The following is a 25,031-nucleotide window of genomic DNA, read 5'->3' as shown; positions in this document are numbered from 1 at the left end:
TGGTTTTGAGTACAAAATACCTCTTTTCCTCTGAACATGTTAAAAGTATGCATGAATAAATACATAAGAATATTTCCCTGTAGCATTACTGGCCAGGCATTTTTGTCATATATTTTTACTTAAAAACATATATATTTTTATTTTTAATTGACTAGGTGCAAAAAAATAATCAGTCTAAAAATAATTACAAGTCATGTTTCTGTCAGGAACACAAAAGCCTTCAACATGAGCAGAAACAATTCATTTTAACCATTTATTTGCCATGGAATATATATGCCTTATCAACATTTCCATTTTGCAAAAGTACCACTATTAGAGAAACATACCACAGGAGGAGGAGGGAAAAGCTGACAATTTCTTTCTAAGTTTAAGCAATCAAGAAATCTGGGGGGAAAAAAGCAACAAAATCTCCTTTCCTTAGCATTGATTGCAGCAGCAAGGAAAGCCACAGAATTTTAAGTGGTGAAAATTTTGAACACAACAATGCCCACTAACATGTCTGAATCTGCGCACTTCCTGAATCAGAATTAAAAACAAAAACAAAACAAACAAACAAAAGTGTGTGAACTAACAAGGCAGCTGCATATATTGGTAGGAGTTGGGTGTTTGCTTACTACAGTAGTTTAAAAATAGTTTTCCAGTTAACATCTTTTCCACATAATGGACATGTCAGGGTAGGTTTACATGATTGTGTAAATGGTCAGAAGTTGTTTATGTAGCTCTGAATTGCTGAGCGATGCTCAGGAAAAGGAGAGTTCAGCAAAGCCCCTGGGGCTTTTTTCCCTGGGAGAGGAACCCAGGCTCTCTTGGGATTGCTGGGAATGCAATCCAGATGAGTTCAGGCCGGCTGGCTTTCCTCTGCCTGTCAGACTCTCTTTGCACAGGGTTCTTGAGACGCTGGGCATTGCTGGCAATCTCTACGGTTACCCTGAGGTTTGGAGTTGGGGTGAAGAGAGCCATTTCTGCGAGAAAACAGTAGATGCATGCTACAGAATGCCCATGGTAACATCATTGTCTAAGGCACATGTTTTTGAATAACAAAGCTTTCAATGTGCCCACACACACCGCAAATTGATCCTTGTGCCTATTTCATCACAACTGTTTCCTCTCCAATACACACAATCCGGCTTGAAAGCCAGCTTGGATGGGTGAGACTCCAGGTCGGTTACACTGCCGGTCTGGCCAATGTCCTCCTCCCGAGGACAGGTAGGATAAACCTTCCAAAGCCCCTTCTTCAGGCTTCATAAGTTTAATACCGGTCCCCCACCCCCACCCCCCGCCCCAATCCTTCTGAACTCGGCAACTCTCAGACCCCAGAGCAAAAGTGTGTCCCTGGCCAGGGAGCCTTAATGAGACCCTGCGTTTCCCGGAGGCCAGAGGTTTGGGTACCCGGGCAGGTCGCGCCTCCTTGCGCCCCCATACTCGAAAAGAAGGCGGCATCGATGCGGTTTATTTCCCGTCGCTCAGCAGCATATCCTCTTCAGGGCGCGGGCATCGGCCTGATGGTTCATCGGGTGACCGGGACTCAGGCGAGGCACCCTGCCACATCTGTGCTCCCGGGCACCGGGCCCTGCCCCCGCGGGCAGCGCCGGCAGGTGCGGCGCCGGGGCGCGCGCCTCCGCCGGCCGCGCACTGAGCATGCGCAGTTCCCGCGCGCCGTCCCCCGCCCCCGCGTCCTCCTCCCGCGTCTCCCCCTCCGCCGGGGCTGGGGAGCCGGCAGCCTGAACTCCGCGCCGCCGGGTTTTTTGAGCAGCCGCGAGCGTGAGGAGGGAGGGGAGCGCGGCACCAGGCAGAGCACCGGGTTCAACCCCGGGATTGGTCGCAAGTAGGCAGCTTTCGCCACTACTCTGGGACCCTGGGTCTGTGCCGGCGCCGCACCCGAAGCTGAGGCGGGAGCCGCGCTCAGGAGCTCAGGTAAGTGCAGCGCGCGAGCTGCCCGGTCCCTCTCCAGCCTGGGTGCGTGCTGCCCTGGGCACCTCGAATTCGGAGAAAGAGCACGGGTCTCGGAGGCTGCCCAGTGGAGAGGGGGTTCTTCGGGGGCGTCCCCTCCTGCAGGGCTGGACGGGGGCTGTGGGCCGAACCGCCGTGGGCCGGTCACCGTGCGCCCTGAACCCGGGAGGAGCCCGGGCACCGACGCCGCCGCGCAGTCACCTCACGGCAACCCTTGTTTTTAGTCAGAAAGTAAGTTTGTTGCGCCGGAAGGCTGCCGCGAAAGAGGGAATCTAGAGCCGGTAATGCTTCAGGAACCCTTAAAATCAGCTCCTGCAACTGGTTTCAAGCTGTCGTCCCCTTTCCGCGCGCCTTCGCCGCTGGCGCGCGGTTCTCGGCGGCAGAGTTTCCCTCAGATGTTCCCCGGGGCTCCGAGCGCCCAGCTGCAGCCGCAGTAGAGGAAGGCGAACTTGGGCTGAGATGTGAAGGGACTTGGGACTGAAAGGGCAAGATCCCGTAGCCGCGGTGGAAGAAGTCTTGTTAGGAAGGACACTTTTTTTTTTTTTTTTGGTGGGGGGCGGCCGCTGTGCGCCAGACTCAGTGTTGAGCCCTGGAGGGACAGCGACGAACCACATCCACCAGGTCCCCGCTGTTGTGGCACCTAGCTGATGTACCCAGACTCTGCGGGAGCGAGTGGGTGCTGCGTTTATTTACCTACAACTTCAGGGGGATTCGCCGTTCCTTTTGAAAGGCGAAGGCAACCCCCTTTTCTCTTCCCCGGACCCAGACATCAGCGAGATGTGCGTCGGGCACCCTGCAGACACCAGCAGGCTCGCTCTCGTTTTGAAACGGAGAGCTCAAGCCCTGCGTGCATTTCTTCTCCTTGTGCTTCGCGAATATATTTAATTGCTTATGAAAGATGTGGAGGTGAGGTTTAGGAGGACGTGGGCTCCTGAATCTCTCAGAACCAGTCAGGGCGTCTGATACATGAAAACATTTTGCAGCACAGCGGAGCTCCTGCAAGGAGGCTTCTCGCAACGCGAAGCTTAGGAGGTTGATGGTTGGCTGGGGTCTCCAGGTTTGGAGCGAAGAGGCTTGCGGGGGTGGTCCTAAGGGCGAGTCAGTGTGGCAGCTCACCCTGGGTGGGTGGTCTGCGTTGGAGGTGTGGGTGGATCTTGGGTTGTGTTGAAGGGTTGTTTGCATGGAGGAGCTCCTGGGAGGAATGCTAGGCTCCTGGAACTTTTTCTAGTTTTCCTACTGGAATCGACATAGAGGCAGGGACATGTTTGTCAGAATAACAGCGTCCTTTAATTGCATGGGAAGCTCCTGCAGTTTACTGCGAAGTGGATATTTCATGTAATAATTCCATATTTGTTTGGAATGTACATTTTTTTGTGCTTTGAAGTTTATGGTTTAAGTCCTTTAGGGAGGGGGCAAGAGCATGAAGATTGTACATTTCCTTGCAGGCAGGTCTGTGGAGTAGCATTGCCAGTCCGGCTGATTAGCAAGTTTTTTTTTTTTTTTTTTTCCCTCTGCCTCTTTCCAAGTGAGTGGAAAAGAAGGTTGTGTCATGGGGGTAGACACCTTGAGGTAGTTTTGGTGGCTTGATGAGAAAACTCACGTTTCACCCATAACTTTATTCTTCCTGCCTTGTGTGAATCAACACAAGAGGTGATGAAAGTGTAAGATTGCTGCTAAGGATCAGAAGTAAAGTTCCGAGGGGATATTATTTTTTTTGCCATCGCATAAATTGCTATTGATTTTGTTTATTTGTTTAAACTGGCTTCAGCTGCTCTGGCTTGATGAGGTGGGATCATAATGGTAAGCCTCATTATTTATCAGAGTGGACCCTCCAAGTTTGCTGGCTAGCATGAAAAACTGACCTTTTAAAATTAGGGGCTGAGATGGTACGAGGAGTGACCTGTTGTTTAAGGGTGCAGATCAGAGCCACTTGGAAATGACAAAGAAAGCAGGTTTCCTTGTTTGCAGCCTTTTAATAAACACTTTTCACTTCTTTAACCTGGAAGAATTTTCCTCCTCCAGCCAGTTTGTTGCCCCCTTCCCTAGCCATTTCATATTGGTAGGTCATATGATAGGAACAGCAAAATATTTCTTAGATGACTGAATGACACAGTTTCTCAATCAGCAAAGTAACTGCATTGTACAGTAAAAATATGTGCAGTGACATCGGTACATTCACTAACATAAAAATATAAATAACTGTGATTCTGTGGCCAAAATAAAGGTGGGTTTAGAAAATACATTATGCTAGTTAATATTTTTTCAGTAAAAATTAAAGATCTTTTTTAAAAAAAGAGTGAACAGAGAACAAGCTTTTCAAAAATGTTGACTTAAAAAATATCATCCACTTATTTTGCTTAGTTCTCTCTTTTTTATTCAGAAGTAGGTTTTAGAATTTTTTTTTCCCACTAAACACTATCTTTTAACGACAGTTTTTTTTTTTTTTTTTTCTGAAAGGTACACAGGACATCTGTTACATCAGTTTAGGTCTTATAAAATGAAGGTAACCTGGATAAGTAAACTTCTCAGCAGAAGACTCCCCTTTATAGTTCTGACTTTTCCCCCCAAGTTTGTATGGGCATGATTTTAATGCATTGGGTTCCTCTTTGTTTTCTTTGAAGACATAGACATAATATACATTTGTTTCAGTCTTTTTTAAAATCCAAATAATTTAATCTTCTATGAAAACATGCTTTTATATGATTTTAATTAATCTGTTTCATAGGGTAAGTGGAAGATGTCTGTATACACAGATGTGGAGAGTCTTATTGTTGTCATTTTCCACAGCCCAGTGTGTTAAGTCTGGTGAAGGAAACCAGCTTTATTAACTTAGACCTATTGGTCTTCACATTTTTTGATTAGGTACTGTCAGAGGACGTTTGACCATAGATCACTAGTTATTTATACATTTCACACATATACTGTTATGTTGACCTGCTACTTATAAAACATACCCAGAAAGAAACCAAAGGATAAATACAGTAAAAAATTATGAAACAGTTGTTCAAATATTCTTTTTCTGTATCCCAGTGGATTGTTTTGCACAGCCCCTAGGGTGTGTGCTTTGGAGATCACTCATGGTCTGGGACTGTTTTACCTTTTCTCCTTGTCTGTATCCCTGTCATTCATCATCTATGATACTGTAGCCAGTTGCAGAACTGATAGGAACATGGAGCTGCTGTAACAGGTGAATTAGGAACCTTGTTTCCCTGCTACGGACTCACATGTGGATGAAATGAGGCGTAAGAGATGAATGTGACCTAGGGGTCATCCTAGATCTCCCAAATTGGATATACAGATAAAAAATATGAAGTCTTAGCTCAAAGACTAAAGTTCTAGTGGTTAGAAAGTGAGGAAACTAAGGAAGAAATGAGTGAAGGAAGGAGGAATCCTTTTTGTGTTGTGGCATTTATTGTGTGGAGGTTGGAAAGCCCATTTACCGTGGAGCAGATTAACCTGGACCTAAATGTGGCCCTACCACTCATTACGGTCATGATATTGGACAAGACAATTAAATAACTTCTGTGAACCTCTGTTTCCTTAGCTATAAAACTGGGATGACATTTATTTCAATGCAGCATGGTAGGTATTATACACAGGAGTATAGGTAAAGAGCTTGGCTTTATTAGATTGGGTAGATTATGAATGATAACAAATGAATCGAAACAAAGTGTACAGCTTTAGATGAAACAAATGTATATCTCATTCATATAAAGTTTCAAAATGGATGATCCTGGCAGCATTCCTCCAAGATGTGATAGGAAGATCCAGCCTTAATACATTCTGTGTCCCTGCCATCTTCAGCATGTTCATCTGCAGGAAGGAGAAAGACTTGCAGGATGTTAACTGCCCAGACGTGGAAGTCATACATATCACTTTTGCTTTCATTCTGTTGGCCAGAACTCAGTTATATATGTGTGTGTCTTACTCTAAGGGAGTCTGGGAAATGTAGTTCAGCTGTGTTTTCAGGAAGACAAAAAGAAGGTTTGGGGGAACAGCCATCATTGTCTGGCCTCCTGTTATCGCATGTGATATTTCCCCATGTTCAATGAATGTTACTTCTTTCTTCCTCTTCTCCTTTCCCCCACCCAGCTACTGGTTTTCTGGCAGAAAAACTAGAATAGATACAAGAAAATGATAGAAACAGCTTACACAGATAGTGTGTAGTATTTTTGAGGTCCTTTGCTAAGGTGCTCCCCATAGGAATTATTGTTCTGTCTATTGTATAGTTGAGGAAAACTAGGCTTAGAGAAATTAAATCATTTGCCTGGCATAGCCAGCAAGTGGCAGAGCTGGGGTTTGAACCACATTGACTCTAGAATTGCTTCTCCTGGAAGCTTCGCTATTTTTGTTGTTGCCGTGGTTCTTCGTGCAGTGCTTTTCTTATTGTAGCCATTGGACCACCTTTCCTTTCTGTCTGTATAAAAAAACGTGCAGGAAAATTTAAAAAAAATCCTAAAGAAGTTAAAAAACTGCATCTAATTGAAGATATACTGAACCAGAATTATGTATGACATTGGTTTATTTTGAATACCTACCAGCATCAGGAGCAGATAGTTAAAGGAAGGCCCCCCCTCCCCCATTACAGTGCTTTTTCACTTCTGATAAAAAATTCTAGGATCTGTTTATTCTTTCTTTTAAGCTTTCATTTTGGAAATCCTGGCCTATCACTTTTATGCTGCAGTATGTGAAGATAAATTCCTGTTCATTTCTTAGCCTAAGGAAATATCCCTTCTGGTAAGTTCACAACTGAAACATCCTCTCCTAACCTTACCTTTGAGCAAAGGCATTCCTGTTCATTAACATCCCCAACTCCCTGAAAGCCTCCTCCTGTTGATTCAGCTTTCCAAAAGTGTTTCAGTATTTCCTGCATGACTGAAGGGACCTCTGTCTCTTATCCTAGAATCCTCTAAACAAAATGAGTCCTCTTGTCGTTCTCATTCTGTTGTCCCACTTATATTAAAGACTCTGCTTCGTCTCTTCTTTCCTATGCATTTGTCTTTTGTCTTTTACAGAGATGTCTAGTACACTTATGGCTTCCAGTGGTCACTGTGGAAATGTGAGGTGGTCATAATGAGAGTGAAATATTTTGCCAGGAGAATTCATTGTCCACATTATAGACTCATTTTTTCTTCTTGTTCAGTGTGTATTTGTGTCATCTTCACAATTAATTAATGAGAAGCCACCCATCCTCCCACCATGCAAGGAGGTGTAAACTTATTAATCTGTAAACTTGTTAATCAACTGTTTCTCAAAAGCCTGTGTTCATTTCCTTCTAATGGTCCCTGAACCTCTTGTCCTAAGATATTTGATTTATTTTGCTTTTTTCCCCTAAATTTTTCTCCCTTCCAATTCTCTTCACATCTATGCCATCTGTGTGTGTATGTGTGTGTGTGTGTATGTGTGTGTGTGTGTTTGTGTGTGTGTTTCAAGGCCCCTCTTGTGATTTAATGGGGTTAGTGAGATGGAGAGGTTTAAACTTGCTTCTGTGACCGCATGGATGGTAGCCCACCAGGCTCCTCTGTCCATGGGATTTCCCAGGCAAGAATACTGGAGTGGATTGCCATTTTCTCCTCCTGGGGATCGTCCTGACACAGTGATCGAACCAGCATCTCCTGCATTGGTAGGCATATTTTTTGGATTCTTTACCACTGAGCCACCAGGGAAGCCTAGCTTACTATCATGTTTTCAGACTTCCAAAGAGCTGCGTCCCACAGGGACTTGTGAAAAGCTAATTCTAGCTTCTGTGTCACATAAACTAAATTTTCAGTGACTTGAAAAGTCTTTATACTTCTTTGTCATGTTCAGGACTCACAGCACAGGAGTGGCTTTCCTTGGAGTCATTCAGAGAATCAGGTTCCTTGCCCTTGTTTGGCTTTGTCCTCTCCTGAGTCCTCTTTGTTCAGGAAAGGTATACGGCATGTGAGGAGAAAAATGTCCTGGCAGGTTTCAGACGAGCTTATTTCAGGCCCAGCCTGGGGGCGGTCATCATGGCCCCTGCCCACATTCCATTGGGCAGAGCTCGGTCACTTGGCCATTCCTTGTTACAAGGGAAGCTGAGGAGTAGAGTCACACTGAGTGCCCAGGAGGAAAGGAAAATGTGTTTGGAAACATGTTTAGAAACATGTTTGCCAAATAACTAGGCAGTCTCTGTCACAGCTTTCCAGTGAATGACTGTGGATATGGAGAACCAGCCAGTTCTCATAGCCCCCTCTGTAGATGTGCAGAAAGGAGTGTGAATGTATTAACCTTGGCCTCTGTTACTGTTCTTCTCTTTGTCTTTGTTAGTTTTAAGACTTTATTTATTATATGTCTTATTTTTTTTCCTGAAATATAATTGCTTTACAAATCAGCTATATATTTACATATATACCCTCCCTCCTGGGCCTGACTCCCACCCTCCCCCCATGCCACCCATCTAGGTCATCACAGAGCACTGAACTGAGCCTCCTGTGCTTTGTAGAGTCTGTCTTACAGAGTGAAGTAAGTAAGAACGGGAAAGCAAATGTCACATATTTAAGTATATATGGGAAATGTAGAAAAATGGCACAGAAGAACCAATATCCGGGGCAGGAATAGAGAACCAACATAGAGAATGGTTATGTGTGGACACAGTGGGAGAAGGAGTGGGTGGGATGAATTGGGAGATTAGGATTGACAGAAATACACTGCCATGTGTAAAGTAGATCAGTGGGAAGCTGCTATGAAGACTTTATTTTTATTTTTTTTGTATTGGTTTTGCCATACATTGACATGAATCTGCCACAGCTGTACACATGTTCCCCATCCTGAAGCCCTCCTCCCATCTCCCTCCCCGTACCATCCCTCTGGGTCATCCCAGTGCACCAGCCCTGAGAATCCTGTTTCATGCATCGAACCTGGACTGGCGATTCTTTTCACATATTATATTATACATATTTCAATGCCATTCTCCCAATCATCCCACCCTTGCCCTCTCCCACAGAGTCCAAAAACTGTTCTATACATCTGTGTCTGTTTTGCTGTCTTGCATACAGTGTTATCGTTACCATCTTTCTAAATTCCATATATATGTGTTATTATATTGTATTGGTATTTTTCTTTCTGGTTTACTTCACTCTGTATAATAGGGTCTAGTTTCATCCACCTCATTAGAACTGATTTCAAAGACTTTATTTTTTAAAACAGTTTTAGGTTTAAAACAAAGTTGAGAGAGAGATACAGTGATTCCCATATACCCCCTACTGGAGCACACGCATAGCCTCTTCCATTATCAATGCCATTCACCAGAATGGTGCTTTTTTTAAACCAAGGATAAACCTACATTGACACATCATTATCACCCAAAGTTCTTAGTTTACCTTAGGGTCCCCTCTTGGTGTTGTACATTCTGTGGGTTTGGGTAAAAGTATAATGACATATATCCATCAGTATAATATCATACATAGTATTTTCACTGCCCTAAGAATTCTCTGTTCTCTGCCTGTTTATTTTTTCCCTTGGATCTTCCACCCCTAGAAAACACTGATCTTTTTAATTGTCTCTGCAGTTTTACCTTCTCTGAAATGTCACATAGTTGGAATCAAACATGTGTAGCCTTTTCTGGTAGATCTCTTTCACTTAACAATATGCATTTAATTTGTGTTCCTCCATGTCTTTTCATGGCCTACGAGCTCATGTCTTGTTGCTGCTGCTAAGTTACTTCAGTCGTGTCCGACTCTGTGTGACCCCATAGACGGCAGCCCACCAGGCTCCCCCATCCCTGGGATTCTCCAGGCGAAAACACTGGAGTGGGTTGCCATTTCCTTCTCCAATGCATGAAAGTGAAAAGTGAAAGTGAAGTTGCTCGGTCGTGTCCGACTCTTTGTGACCCCATGGGCTGCAGCCTACCAGGTTCCTCCGTCCATGGGATTTTCCAGGCAAGAGTACTGGAGTGGGATGCCATCGCCTTCTCCACATGTCTTGTTAGTGTTGGATAATATTTTATTGCCCATTCTTAGTGCAAATGGTCTGGGTGAACTCCATTTCCTACTTAAGGACTGGAACATGCTCTTTTACTTAAGGAAGAGCCCTGGCTCTCTGTGTCCACAGTAATTGCTTCCAAAACAGGCACTGGGCCTGGTGAGAACCAGTGCAGAGGATGGAGATGTTTTCTAGCTTCTTAGTGACTCCATCTGGGCTCCATGCATGCCTGGAACCAGTCCCTGTGAACAAGGAGACCAGAACCAGGGGCATGTCTGTCTGCCACTGCTCCAGCTGTCTTGCTCCCAGGGAAGAAAGCCTCGGTCAAATGGCAGTCATCACATGTCACTTGAGAATGAAAACCAGAGGCAAGACGGGGAGAAACTCAGTCCTCTTATACTGCCTGAGTCGATTCATCCAGCTATGTCTCATGTGAGTTTGCCTTCTGATTTTTTAGCTCTTGGAATTCATAAATTACAGTTTGACTTTAGCTAGTTCGGGTTGAATTCTTATCACTTGCAGTCAATACTAATTTATTGGATCAAGGAGGCAAGGGGCAAAAATCCAGGATAGGAATGTTAGGAAAGTGTGTGTGTGTGTGTGTGTGTGTGTGTGTGTGTGTGTATGTGTATGTGTGTGTGTGTGTGTCTGTGTGTTTCTGAGCTCATCAGATGTGTCACTTTAGTTATGAGCCTAACAACAATTGTACTCCCTCATAATAAATCAGACTTCCAGTCAAGAATCACTTGGCAGTATCCTACCAGGCACAGATATTCATCACTAAATCATTAAGCCAAGCTCTCATTTCTTCAAAGTCTGTCTCTTTGTAGAGCTGTGAAGGGAATTGGAAGAAAAATCATGTCCTCAGGCTTAATTCTCTCTTCTGAGACTTACTGTGGTCCTTCCTACGTGATGTTCTTTTCCCCAATCGTATTTCTCCATTGTTTCCCCTTTTAAAGCCCACAGCCTCATCCGTACCAGTCTAGTCATCCAGCCTGGACCTTGTCATGTATTTTTTTACCCTCACCTTTGTTTACATTGCCTCTCAGTCTGCCTCTGCTGTCTTTTCTTACCATGTTTATTGTACTTTGCAGAATGCTTAACTCAAATGTGCCTCTCTTAAGCTTGTTTCCATACTACTGAGGAGTAAACAATGACTCTCTTCCCTGTACATACGAACTCCTGTTGTATTTTTTTTTTTCCGTTCCACTTCTATAATGGCTGTCATGAAAGTAACCAACCAGTTATCATAAGACTGAGGGGTTCCCAAGATGCTGTATATTATCGTTTAAATCAGGAAAGTTTTGGTCAATTGGGACAAGTTCATTGCCATACCTACTACATTGTAAACTTGCTTCATGTGTCACTCAGTACCATGTGAGCCTCTTGAGAGGATAAGAGTTTGAAATTTGAAGACTGATTTCTTAGCAATTCTAAATCCATTTTTGTACTACCTGTATTATTTTGTGCGATAGCAAATTACCTACTTTCTAGGTTTCTGCTTCATCAGCTATATGATGGGATAATATGTGTTTTGTAGAGTTCGTCAGATAATTAAGTGACATGGTAAATTAAATCACTCAGTTTATTGATGGACGTATCTAGAAATTTGGGTTGTACCTAAAGGTGCAGGAGTTGGTGAACATTATGTGGAGTGCAGCTTGCAAAGTGCTTAATACTTGTAACTAGTGCTTTCAAAAGCCTAGTAAGCTTCTGGTAAACAGTTTTTAGAGCTTCTCAGGTGGCTCAGTGGTAAAGAATCCGCCTACCAATGCAGGAGACACAGGAGACGTAGGTTCGATCCCTGGATCAGGAAATAGGAAATGACAACCCGTTCCAATATTCTTATCTGGAAAATTCCATGGACAGAAGATCCTGGTGGGCTATAGTCTGTGGGGTTACAAAGTGTTGGACATGACAGTGCAAGGGGACATACACATACACACACGTGCACATGAGTTTTGTTTAGTTTTCAAATTGACTAATCTTACTTGCATTGGAGTATCTCTTGCATAAAACATGATAGGCAACAAAAGTACAATTAAACTCAGATAATATGTGTTCATGGAGCATTAATGATCTTACAGGTGTTTTGGATAAGGGGAGAAATAAGTCAGTGAGAGTGATTAGAAAATATTTGAGAAAGAACTCCTGGTGTTGGAAACTTGAAAAAGCAAGAGTTGGCTGCAAGGTTCATTTGTTTTCTTTTTCTTGTCAGAGATTTATTTTTCTTTCTTATTTAAAGCCAGGATCAATAGTTTTCATGGTTTGGAAAGTGAAAATATTTTCCATGTTTAGGCAGGGTCAGTTTCAGCTCATAATACTTAAAACCCTTATTTTTTTCCCATTAATTAAATAAAGGTTGAGCATTTCTGGGAAAAACACTTTGGTTCATGAGAAAGTAAGGGTTAGGAGGGCAGCACTCCTGACTCCATAATTAATTTGAGGTTCTTAAAAAATGCATCCAGGACTCCTCTGTTTTTACTACACTAAAATGACCCTTGTACCTTTGGGCTAAACTTTTGTCTAGAAAATACTTTGCACTTTGCAGAGCTGTACTCATATAACCTTGACAATTTATGTTGCCTGTGACTTTTAGGTTTATCATGGAAATGTCCAGTGAGGACAGTTGTCAACTAGTGTGCTTATGCTGACATGAGTCCAATTTGCAGGAGAAGAAAGTCAAACAATAAAAAAACAAATGGCATGATTCAAATCCCCAAGTAAGTTTTATAGGGCTTGATTCTATACACATTGAGATCATTTTGAGTTGCACAAATGTATATTGTCATCTGTACCAAATACAAATATGAATATTTTTGTCTTTAGTGACTCATCTGAGTAGCTATTAGCTAGTTATTGATTCTAGATTTCTTGCAGATTAGCAAATTAATTGGGAGTGTAGACAGTACTTTTACTATATTTAATTAGGTGAATGATGTTCTTAAAGAGAGAATATTTACTTAAGTCATGTTTCTAATTCCTTGTAAAAATTATAGCAAAAACGTGGTTAAGTGGAATTCTTGGAATTAAATTAACGGGGTTCTCTGGTGACTCAAATGGTAAAGGATCTGTATGCAATGCAAGAAACCTGGGCTTGATCCCTGGGTCAGGAAGATCCCCTGGAGAAGGGAATAGCTCCCCACTCCAATATTCTTGCCTGGAGAATCCCATGGACAGAGGAACCTGGCAGGCTGCAGTCCATGGGGTCTCAAAGAGTCTGACATGACCGAGCCACTAACACGTTCACTTTTCACAAATAACAGTTTGCTTTAATCTACCAATAGTGGTTTTTAAAAAATGGAAATCCAGGTCAACTGTATTACTGATCAACTAAATAGGTGGCTAAGTATGATTTACTTCTTGATGACACGGATCACTGTGATGAACATAGTCTAGTAGTTTAGACTAGGACAGTGATTCACTTTTGAATCAGACCCACCTGGATTTCTTCTGTCACCGGCTGTGTGATCTTGAGCATCTTCTTAACCCTTCAGTTCAGTTCAGTCGCTCAGTCGTGTCCGACTCTTTGCGACCCCATGAATCGCAGCACACCAGGCCTCCCTGTCCATCACCAACTCCCGGAGTTCACTCAGACTCACGTCCATCGAGTCAGTGGTGCCATCCAGCCATCTCATACTCTGTCATCCCCTTCTCCTCCTGCCCCCGATCCCTCCCATCATCAGAGTCTTTTCCACTGAGTCAACTCTTCGCATGAGGTGGCCAAAGTACTGGAGTTTCAGCTTTAGCATCATTCCTTCCAAAGAAACCCCAGGGCTGATCTCCTTCAGCATGGACTGGTTGGATCTCCTTGCAGCCCAAGGGACTCTCAAGAGTCTTCTCCAACACCACAGTTCAAAAGCATCAGTTCTTTGGCGCTCAGCCTTCTTCACAGTCCAACTCTCACATCCATACATGACTACTGGAAAAACCATAGCCTTGACCAGACGGACCTTAGTCGGAAAAGTAATGTCTCTGATTTTGAATATGTTATCTAGGTTGGTCATAACTTTTCTTCTAAGGAATAAGTGTCTTTTAATTTCATGGCTGCAGTCACCATCTGCAGTGATTTTGGAGCCCCCCAAAATAAAATATGACTACAAAATAGTTTTTAAAATCTGCAAAATGAAGTAGGTCATGCCTACCTTGTAGAGATGCTGTGAACATTAAATGAATGATGTGAGTTTAATACTTCAGTAGGTGTGCACAATACATTCTAAGCACTAAGCAAACTTGCCCTATTCTATATTATAATCTTGGCAGTTTATACAGAACATAGTACATACAGCTGCTTTCTGTTTGTTGAGACAACAAATGTTAGACTGGATTGTGCAACAGGATCCCATCAGGGACTGGTGAAACATCAGACCCTATGCCGAGTGGCCTCTGTCTGCTTTCTGATGCTTTTCAGATGCTCATATATTATATGATTCCTTACTTTGGTGAACTACCCATTTCTATGTGCTGTTTCTTCCTGCTTGTCTCCTGCAAAAAACAAAAACAAATTTACAAGCCATTCAGACTGTATTTAGTAATTTAAATAGTTCTGAATGAGGCTGTGAGGGGCCTTCCACACCCCTCTTTTTGTGAGAGACTAGGAATGGTAGAAATGGTCTTAAGTTCTTAACAACAAATGGATTTCTCTAAAGAGACCAAAATGGTGACTTATCAGTTTTTCTTATGCCCCCTAAAAAGTGGCTCTGCTTCAGCAGATATTTGCCGGTTTTTAATTTATCCATGACTTCTCACCCTGCCCTATTCCCATATAACCTCCTAACATCAGCTGTCTTGTTACATCACTTCTCTGGGGTTCAGTGTGCAGTGCAGTGAGCAATTTTTGTGTCAGGAATCCCCTGTCATAACAAATAGATTTAACAAAGTCAACTTACGTAAAGCTACCTGTGTTCTCTTCATATATCTGTAAAAAGAAGTCCCTAATTGATTATGTAGTGTAAGAATAGTTGAAGGTAGACCAGAAAGACTATCTGTGAATTAATTATCCTGCCTATGTAGAAGAACAGTGATCACTGAAGTTGTTACCAGCCAGTTTACCTTATTCAAAGCCTCTGTTATTTTATTGCATACTGAACTAGTGAATTAGTTGGAGAAGGCAATGGCACCCCACTCCAGTACTCTTGCCTGGAAAATCCCACGGATGGAGGAGCCTGGTAGGCTGCAGTCCATGGGGTCACTAAGAGTCAGACATGACTGAACGATGTCACTTCACTAGGAGCATGGATGTCTCCTATTCTTTTTCATTCTTCTCAGTGTCCCCTACTTCCTGACCGAGGTAGTGAGAGGTACAGCAGAAATAGAAAATAACCTGCCTTGATAATATTGTCACAGGTATTTGTGATACACTTTGTAGCAGCGGCCTGTTTGTGAAGATTTCTGTGTTACAGTTGTGGAAGGTTGGCTTGCTTACCTGTAGTACTATAAAATTCATTCAAAAGTCTGTACTCTGAGAACATGATCTTCACTCTGTAAAGAAGTTCCTTTTATTTTCTTTAGCACATTTCAAGGTCTCTTTCACCAGTTACTAGAATCTAACTCACTCCAGTACTCTTGCCTGGCAAATCCCATGGACGAAGGAGCCTGGTAGGCTGCAGTCCATGGGGTCGCTAGGAGTCGGACACGACTGAGCGACTTCCCTTTTCCTTTTCACTTGGGCAATGGCAACCCACTCCAATGTTCTTGCCTGGAGAATCCCAGGGACGGGGGAGCCTGGCTGGCTGCCATCTCTGGGGTCGCACAGAGTCGGACACGACTGAAGTGACGCAGCAGCAGCAGCAGCAGCAGCAGCAGCAGCAGCAGCAGCAGCAGCAGAATCTAACTAAAAATTCCTAGTATGTTCCCTTTATTTTCTTTCTTGAACCTGTTGATTAGAATGACAGACATTGCAACAATCCTAGATAGCTGTGAATGTGGTGGGAAGATTTGTATATGGGCTGTATAATGTGGGGTTATTGTGAATTCATAGTTCCATTAACTCTACTCAATTCTTTTATTAGTAGCAATTTACCAGTATCTTGTAGTTTATATTATGTGCTGTAACTTAAATTAGTACTTTTGTTTTAAATGTTACTGTTATTCAAAGCAGCACTCTTCTTTTGTTCTGAATTAATGAGCTTGTACAAATTTTAGTAATTTTCTTATAATGTAACTCCTTAAATCAATATATTAAGGTTAATGCTTAAGAAAAGGAGCATAATATATAATATACTCTCTATGATAATGAATTCCATGTTTTAGGTTGTGATTCAGTTTCTGCAGATGGAGAATGTTTTATATGATGAAAAAGAAAAGTAGTAGGCAGACTTGGTGATTGAAAAATGATATCATCAAATTCTGGCTACATGACTCTTGTAAGATTAGACCAAATTATTTAACATATCTTGGCTTCATTTTTCTTGCCATATAATGAGGTTATTCTTGTAGAATTATGAAGACCAAAATGAGCTAATGATATGTACACAAAACCTGATGCTTTGCATATAACTGTATTATCCCTAAAAAATGTGGAGTTTATCATTATAATCTTATTTTTCTCATGCATTTATTCAATATGATTCCTATTTGTTGATGAAATAATGAAAGTTGTAGCTTATAAACTTGAAATGTTATTCCTTTAAATAATTAAGAAAGTGATGCATGTTTGCCCCTGTGACTTTATCCATGAGTGTGTGTGTGTGTGTGCGTGTGTGTGTGTGCACACGTGCACACGTGCTCAGTTGTGTCCAACTCTTTGCATCCTCATAGACTCTAGTCTGCCGGGCTCCTCTGTCCATGCAATTTTCTAGGCAAGAATGCAAGAGTAAATTGCCATTTCCTACTGCGGGGGATCTCCTTGACCCTGGGATTGAACCCACATCTCTTGAATAGACAATGTGATCTTCCTTGACTGCACAGAAACAGAAGGAGGCAACCTTTGTGTAGTGTGTTGTTTTATGACTGATTGTTACAGAGAGCTGCCGGATCAGAGCTGAGATGTGATTAGCACTGAGATTTCATTTTGGAGAAATAGTTTTGGCTATGGTCAAGAGTCTTATTTATTATAAAGAATGAATTACTGAATAGGCTCTCATCTGTATTCTTGCTACTTCAGCTCTCGCCCATCTTGCCATGCTACAAAAAGAAATGCTGACATGTGACAGAGTAGAAATATAAAATGTTTCAAGTTGCTCTTAGTCAAATGTGATTGAAATTTTTAAAAAGCTTTACACAATTTTCAAAAATCTCTGATACTAATAGTATTTGGGAATGAATTTCTGTTTATTGGGAGAATATCAGTTTACATATCCTACATATAGTCTCCTTATAGGTGCTTTGAGTGTCAAAACTTAGCGAGCATAACTGTAATGACTAATACATTATTAATATGCTTGCTATGAAGGATTTTTACATAATTGAAGAGGAACAAGCTAATGTTATTTTCTTTTCCATGTGTTTGTATAGCCTTTAAAAAATGAAACAGTTTTAGTAAGTTTATTTTGAATGTGTCTCTACTTCCTCCTTGTTTGGGGTTTACCGTGTGGGTTTGCAGAATTCAAATAACACTTCTTTGTCATTTAACCTCATTACTTAAATGCTATCATTACTTTTTTATTTTGTTTCTTTATTTCTAACATATACAGTGAGAACTTCAGTATTGTTTCTCTTTGTGTTGTACATTTCCCCCTACTATCTACTAAGCTAACTCACATCAGAATCTTAGTTCATTGATAGACTTCCATCCATTAATTTATATCCTGTAGAATCTAAATATTGCCTCTGAATGGAAATTTGCTTGACTTCAGGCTTATATATATATCTATATATATACACACACACACATATGTATGTATATTGGAGAAGGGAATGGCAACACACTCTAGTATGCTTGCCTGGAGAATCCCATGGGCAGAGGAGTCTGGCAGGCTTCAGTCCATGGGGTCACAAAGAATTGGACACTACTGAAGCAACTTAGCACAGCACGTGTGTGTGTGTGTGTGTGTGTATGTGTGTGTGTATATATATATGTATGAAGAAACATGTATAATGTGCTTTCAAGGAATTATTTGCTTGGTGTGAAAAGAAAACCAAAATTACAGTGTGGTGTGATGTGGGATATTATGGTAGTAATTGCAAAGAAATTATGGGGAAGAGTTTATATTCATATTGAGATAAAGTGAAAAGATGGATAGAATTCGAAGTTTGACTTTGGAAAGAACACTTAAGAAAAGGAATATAGCGTGACAGCAGGATGGGATAATGAGAGAAGTGGTGTGTTTAGGGACTGGCAAAGAGTTAAGAAGGAGTGGACCTCACAGATGTAGGAGAGGGATGGCAGAGTCCTTGGACTATACTGCAGAGACCTGAACGTGAATGATGCCCAATGAGTTGGGCAGAGAACAAACAAAGACAGTGTAATTGTGTGCTTAGGGTGCTTAGTGCATTATAGAATTGCACAAAGTAGCATCTTTAGTGAATAAGAGGAAATTGACTTGTGTCCTTGAGGCCATAGAAAGCCATTACACAATCTTAAAGGACTAGAATGACGTCAGACAGTTAATTTTGAAAAATTCATCCTAATTTAATGTGAAGATCTAAGTGATATGTTGGGGCTGGTGTGTGGAGTGGTATTCGTAACCTGTCTAAGCTTTTAGATATGTGCCTGATCTATGAGTAGTTGTTATATCCTATTCTGATTGTGTTAATGATGTAAGAAAACAGCAAACTTGGTAGAAAAGGATGTTACATTTTCATATAAAATATTTTTATTTTCTTAATGCATTTCATTATTTAAATCCAGTATGCACAGGGGTTAATAAGTAATTTGGGATCTAAACTAGAAAACTAAGAAAATGAGCAAACAACAAATGTTCTAAAGCATATAATGATAAAAAAAAGCATTGCACAAGGTAATTAAGTGCCTTTATATCGTAGTATGGGGGGAATTGTTTCATGGCAGTAGATTTACAAATGGACAATTTAAATTGAGTACCACTCCTTTTTTTCCATTTAAAAATGTTTTATTTGAGATACTGGAAGGTTACATTGTAGGGTATCCAGTGATCATCTGCTTTCCCCCATGTTTTCTGGCTTTACTCCATAATGCTTACCTGTGTCTGTGGCACTTTCCTTTGCTAATAACACTTGCTGTCCTTAGATGTTCAGTTCAGTTCAGTCGGTCAGTCGTGTCTGACTCTTTGCGACCCCATGAATTGCAGCACACCTGGCCTCCCTGTCCATCACCAACTCCCGGAGTTCACTCAAACTCATGTCCATCGAGTCAGTGATGCCATCCAGCCATATCATCCTCTGTCGTCCCCTTTTCCTCCTGCCCCCAATCCCTCCAAGCATCAGAGTCTTTTCCAATGAGTCAACTCTTCACATGAGGTGGCCGAAGTACTAGAGCTTCAGCTTTAGCATCATTCCTTCCAAAGAACACTCAGGGCTGATCTCCTTTAGAATGGACTGGTTGGATCTCCGTGCAGTCCATGGGACTCTCAGGAGTCTTCTCCAACCCCACAGTTCAAAAGCATCAATTCTTCATCGCTCTGCTTTCTTCACAGTCAACTCTCACATCCATACATGACCACTGGAAAAACCATAGCCTTGACTAGACAGACCTTTGTTGGCAAAGTAATGTCTCTGCTTTTCAATATGCTATCTAGGTTGGTTGTAATTAGTTAGTGGTAAAGAATATGCCTGCCAATGCAGGAGATGCAGGAGACATCGGGAAGATCCTCTGGAGGAGGAAATGGCAACCTACTCTAGTATTTTTGCCTGGGAAATCCCATGGACAGAGGAACCCGGCAGTCTATCTTCCATGGGGCCACAAAGAATCAGACGTGATTAAATGACTGAGCACAAAGGGAAACTAATGGTTTTCGGTAACATTTCAAATAGTAGTCATCGATGCTGATTATTTAAAAATTTTAATTCACAGGAATAAGCTTACTTTCCCAACAGTAAAAATCACTTCTAGTGTATATAGTCTTGAGGGTTGATAAATCCAGAGCCCATTCCCTCACTAAGAAGTGGCCCAGGAATCTTTCTTCAGTCGACCCTTCTGCTGTTGCAGTATAAGAAAGGTGCCAGCATATGACTTTCATCTCTGAATGCCTGAATTATTAGACCCTCTCTACTCATGTGTAGAATCCTAAGATCAGTAACAAAAAGATGAAAAAAGAGTTGGAGGGAGGGGTTACTCTCTGTATTGTGTCAGTGTCCTGGCCAGCCCTGTCCTGGCCTGCCCAGTGGTACCTGCTCCTGGCGGCGGCGGGGGGGGAGGGGGGGTGCGTCTGTTGCTGTTTGATTCCTGAGTTTTCTCTTCTATGTTATGATCTCCTTATATCCTCTTTATACAGTACCTCAGTACCTTTCCCCCTAGGTTCTCATTGGTGTTTATTTTTTCTTGCACCCCAAGGACTGTAGAGATTTTCCTAGTATCAGATGTCTGGAGGTGCTTCGTACCACGTGCCTTATACTGTTATGCCTTCATCTTTCTGTTGAGTCCGAAGCACAGACACAAAGGTTACTCTTTCAGAATGCACCACTCATTAGTTTGAGGCCCCTTTCATTAATTTGAAAATTATCCACCCTGGAGAGCCTATGGCATTTCTCTCATTTTACAGTAATTACTCTCATCCCAGTGTTCTGCAGGGTGGGAAAGTTGGCTGGGAATGTGGTGTATAAATCCCTCTACGTTCCTCTGGTTTTCAGGATTTGGTGAGTGACTGCTCACAAAGGAGCTCTAAGGTCTCTTACGAGTGCACATGCCATGGTGCTTCCTTACAAGCTTGTTCTTCTCTGAATAATTCACATCATCCAGTACTTTCTGCAGCTTTATAAGATCAGCAGTTGAAAGTTCCCTTCTTGGTCTAGCCAGCGCTTAATGCCTTTTCTGCAAATGTATTTTTGGAGGCTCTGTGATCACAGTAAGGAGCTAAAGCTTAGATTTGGTGGCCCACCTTGCAAACTTGTCATTAACTCTGGGACCCAGGTCTGTTGGTATTTATGCACAGAGGTTTAATCTTTGTACAGAGTGCCTTATAGTAGTCTGAGCATAAAAGTCTCAGAGTGTAACTTGGGCCTGGTGTTCATAATTGAGTTACACCCCAGGCCTGATGATCTTCTAATACTTTTTCATATATAATCATGCACCACTAAACTCTTGTTGATCTTCTGTTAGAAGCAAGGCATTGCAGGAGACCAAGTGCCCTCAACTTGGGAGCAGAAGCAGGGACCATGCATATAGGAGTGAGTATAAGCTCTCTTGGGTAATTGCTACAAAATATGATCCTCAGAGAAAGCTGGCATTTTAGAAGAAGCTAAAGATTCACAGGCCCACTCTGGAGGCACTGAATCAGAGTCCCTGGGGATGAGGTTTAGGAAATTATGTTTTGAATATGCTCCCCATGTGATTCTGATGTTCAGCCAGGTTTGAGAACTAGAGCTTGTTCTGCAGAGCACTAATTCTTCAAGATATAAATAGGATTCCGTTTAAAAAACTTCTCAGCAGGAATGAGCTTAGAAAATTCTGTATTTTAAATAGATTTTCTTACATTAAAATTTCTCAGACTCTTTATGTGCCTTGTGAAATACATGTCTCTGAAACTGACTTGACTAAGGTCTTTCAGGTTGCTATAACAGAGTACCACAGACTGGGTGACTTACAAGACAACAGAAGTGTATTTCTTATAGTTAGGAAGGCTGAGAAGTCCAAGATCAAAGTGCCGGCATATTCAGTGTCTGCTGAGGCCCCTTTCTGGTTCATAAATAGCCATCTTCTCTCTGTAACCTTACATTAAAGAAGAGGCAAGAGAGCTCTCTGGGGTCTTTTTATAAAGACACTAATCCCATCTGTAATGGTTCTGCCTTCATAACTGACTTACATCCCAGAGGTCTGACTTCCAAATACCATCACATTGGGAATTAGGTTTCAATGTAAGGATTTTGGGGGATATATAATTTGGTCTATAGGAACTAAAAAACAACCTCCCTCCTCAGAGCAGAGATTGTCTATGAAACATTGAAAGGGGTGGTGCTCAGCCCTGATGCATGTTAGAATAATTCGATTTAGTTGGTCTGGGGTAAAGGTGAATTCTGGGAAATAGAATTTTTATAACACTTCCCAGATGATTTTATTAAATGCAGCAGTGTTGAAGACCATAAATATCATGATATTAATATATTCTTTGGAAGACATGTTGGGAAATTTAGTCCTAGTGTGTGTTCCTATCACCCAGGTTTTTGTTTGTTTGTTTCACCTCCATCTGTATGTATTAACATATATGTTAATATACATCTCATATTACATTTTAAAGAGAAGGTTTTTAAATTTTTTTTTTCTGCCTGTAACATAAACTTCTTTTGGGAAGAAGTACCCCCAGTCATTGGAGACACTCTATGAGAAAAGTCTTCTAACTAAATATATATGGACTTTCATAATGAATAATATTAATCAAATACAATGTATCAAGCAAGTTGCTTTTATTATACTATCTCATTTAAGCCTGTAATGATCCTGTGAGCTAAGTGCTGTAATGAACCCTAGGTCCTAGATGAGATAACTGAAAATCGGAAGATTAAATAACTCAATTCACGCTAGCAGTAAATAGCCACACTGATGTCACATTACTGGTGTGCCTGCCTGTGAAGCTTTTAACCAGTATGGATTCCTCAGGAAGGTAGAGATTTTTATCCTTAGTGATCAGTATATGGTTAAAAGACCTAAACTTGTACAAACGGCTTTCACAACTACATTTTATTGCAAGGATTGTGCATCTTCATAAATTTTAGGGGTTTGGGAATGCATTCCAAATGTTAATAATCCTTTCAAAATAGGAAGATTTTCAGAAAAACATTGGTATATGAATACAGACAGAATTTTTGTAGTTATAATAGGCTGGTATTTTGTGTATGTAAGCTATATGCTATATTCATTATTCTGAATTTATTTGAATATGCATGATTCAATGTATAAATGTATTTTTTCTTATAGCTAGCCTTCCAATGTTGCTAAACTTCTAAAAAATACTGAGTTTGATAAATTTTCGTTAGTCTGGCCAAAAATTTAAATAAAGAGATAGAGTTCTTTTCACTACTGGCAATAAAACTCAGTGGAGGGGATTTATGTATAGGTTCAAATTCATGCTTATTAGATTCTCAGAACATGATGTTTCCTTTTAAAAGTAAACACCTGTGCAACTTGTTATGACAAGTAGAAAAAGTACTCAATGGCGTGTTGTTCATTTTACTAGAGAAGATAAACCGAATAATGTATAAATGACAACACTGAGAGTTTTTAGTGAAATATAGTGATTTATCTTATGTGTCGATTTGTATAGGCCACAGTCCAGATATCTGGTCCAACACATATCAGTGATGCTATAAAGGTATTTCTAAAGATGTGAGTAACATTTAAATCAGGACACTGAATGAAGCAGATCTATAATGTAGGTGGGCCACATCCAGTTAATTGGAGGCCAGAAGAGTGCTTTTGGACTCCAGTTACAACCTCAGCTCTTCCTTAGATCTCCAGCCTATTCTGCAGATTTCAACCAGCGTCCACAATTTCATAAGCTGGTTCCTTAGAATAAATCTCTCTTTTTCTAATACACATATATTGTGTGTACAGACACACACACACACACACACACACACACACATATTCGTTTGATTTGTTTCTCTGGAGAACTCTGATTACTTTACCAAGAAGGTTTTTCCATTTTGTTTTTTCAAATAATTGCCTTGAATGTTCTTGTCCACAGAGTTACTCTCCTAATTTTGCAGGATGATGAGCATTGTGGATGGCAGCAGATTTTGCCTTCTCCAACAATGATGCTGGGTCCCCATGATTGACCATTTCATAAATGCCATATAGAGTAAATGGGAGCATAGAAAGTTCAAAAAGGCAGTTCTTGCTCCTTGTGAATTTGTGGTATGACAGGTTTTCAGGTATGGCTTTGGTCTTCTAGTCAAAGTGGGGTCCCTTAGGAAAACATGAATGAAATATCCCACAGTTCATTTCATTCATCGATTCAGCTTATGGATATTGACAGCTAACTCTGTGCTAGGGCCAAGTTAGGTCATGTGGGTAGAAAAAAATCAGACATGCGTCCTGCTTCATGGAGCTCAGAGTCTGGTAGAGGAGACTGAAAAAGGTTTTAAATAACTAATACTTCTAATACAAACAATTATAAACTGAAATAGGTGCTCTGAAGGTGAGAGGGAGGGTGCTAAGCTGGAGAGGACTGTGGGAGGGATCTTCTTTACATGGCCTACAGAGAAAAAGTTTCTTAGTGAAAATGAATTTTGAGACCCAAACCTTGAGGAGAGGCTAGTCAAATAAATAACTGGAGAAGAAAGTTCCAGGCAAAGAACACAACGTGAAAAGGGACAGGAAACAAGGAAGACCTTGATTGATAACTGGCTTAATGTGTGAAGGATCGAGGATCAATGGTCAGGAAAGTCTTACCACAGCTGGGTGGAGGACACGGTGGGTGTGAAGGTTGTGAGGAGCACTGTGTAGGAAACTGATACGTTGGGAAGACGAAGTTACTTTAGCTGGATTCAAGTTTGAGATTCTGGTAGTGGTGGTGGTTTAGTTTCTAAGTCATATCCGACTCTTGCGACCCCCTAAACTGTAGCTGGCCAGGCTCCTCTGTCCATGGGGTTTCCCAGGCAAGAGTACTGGAGTCCGTTGCCATTTGCTTCTCCAGGGAATCTTCCCCACCCAGGGATCAAACACCATCTGCAGGTGGTTTCCTGCATTGCAGGCTGTCTACTGCATTGCAGGTGGATTCTTTACTACTGAGCCACCAGGGAGTCTTTCAGTTCAGTTCAATTAAGTTCAGTTCAGTTCAGTCACTCAGTCGTGTCCGACTCTTTGCGACCCCATGAATTGCAGCACGCCAGGCCTCCCTGTCCATCACCATCTCCCGGAGTTCACTCAGACTCACATATATTTTAGGGAAAATATTCACTTCACACTAAACCAGTTTTTATATATTCTTAACTTCCATATTGTTTAAACCAAAAATGAGGCGTTGAGATATTAGAGAGAAATATACATTTTTAGTGTGAATATAACCATCATGAACAGGTACTGCTGTTTCAGGCTAGCTCATGGATTCTTGTCTAGAGGTCATAAA

General features: G+C 41.5%; 1 protein-coding gene across 24 annotated transcripts in view; it reads left to right on the top strand.

The window, feature by feature from the left end:
* The first annotated feature begins 1,707 nt into the window (after positions 1–1,707).
* Positions 1,708–25,031, top strand: part of LOC114108678 (contactin-4) — a 1,043,928-nt gene continuing 1,020,604 nt past the window's right edge. For all 24 annotated transcript variants that reach the window (XM_060402845.1, XM_060402823.1, XM_060402848.1 and 21 more), the window contains exon 1: positions 1,708–1,914. The gene's annotated coding sequence lies outside the window, so the exon portion shown is untranslated. The remainder of the gene's footprint in view (positions 1,915–25,031) is intronic.

This window comes from Ovis aries, chromosome 19, assembly GCF_016772045.2.
Source record: "Ovis aries strain OAR_USU_Benz2616 breed Rambouillet chromosome 19, ARS-UI_Ramb_v3.0, whole genome shotgun sequence".
NCBI classification, from domain to species: domain Eukaryota; kingdom Metazoa; phylum Chordata; class Mammalia; order Artiodactyla; family Bovidae; genus Ovis; species Ovis aries.
Note: the sequence above shows the minus strand (reverse complement) of the source record. Positions and strands in the feature narration are given on the sequence as shown.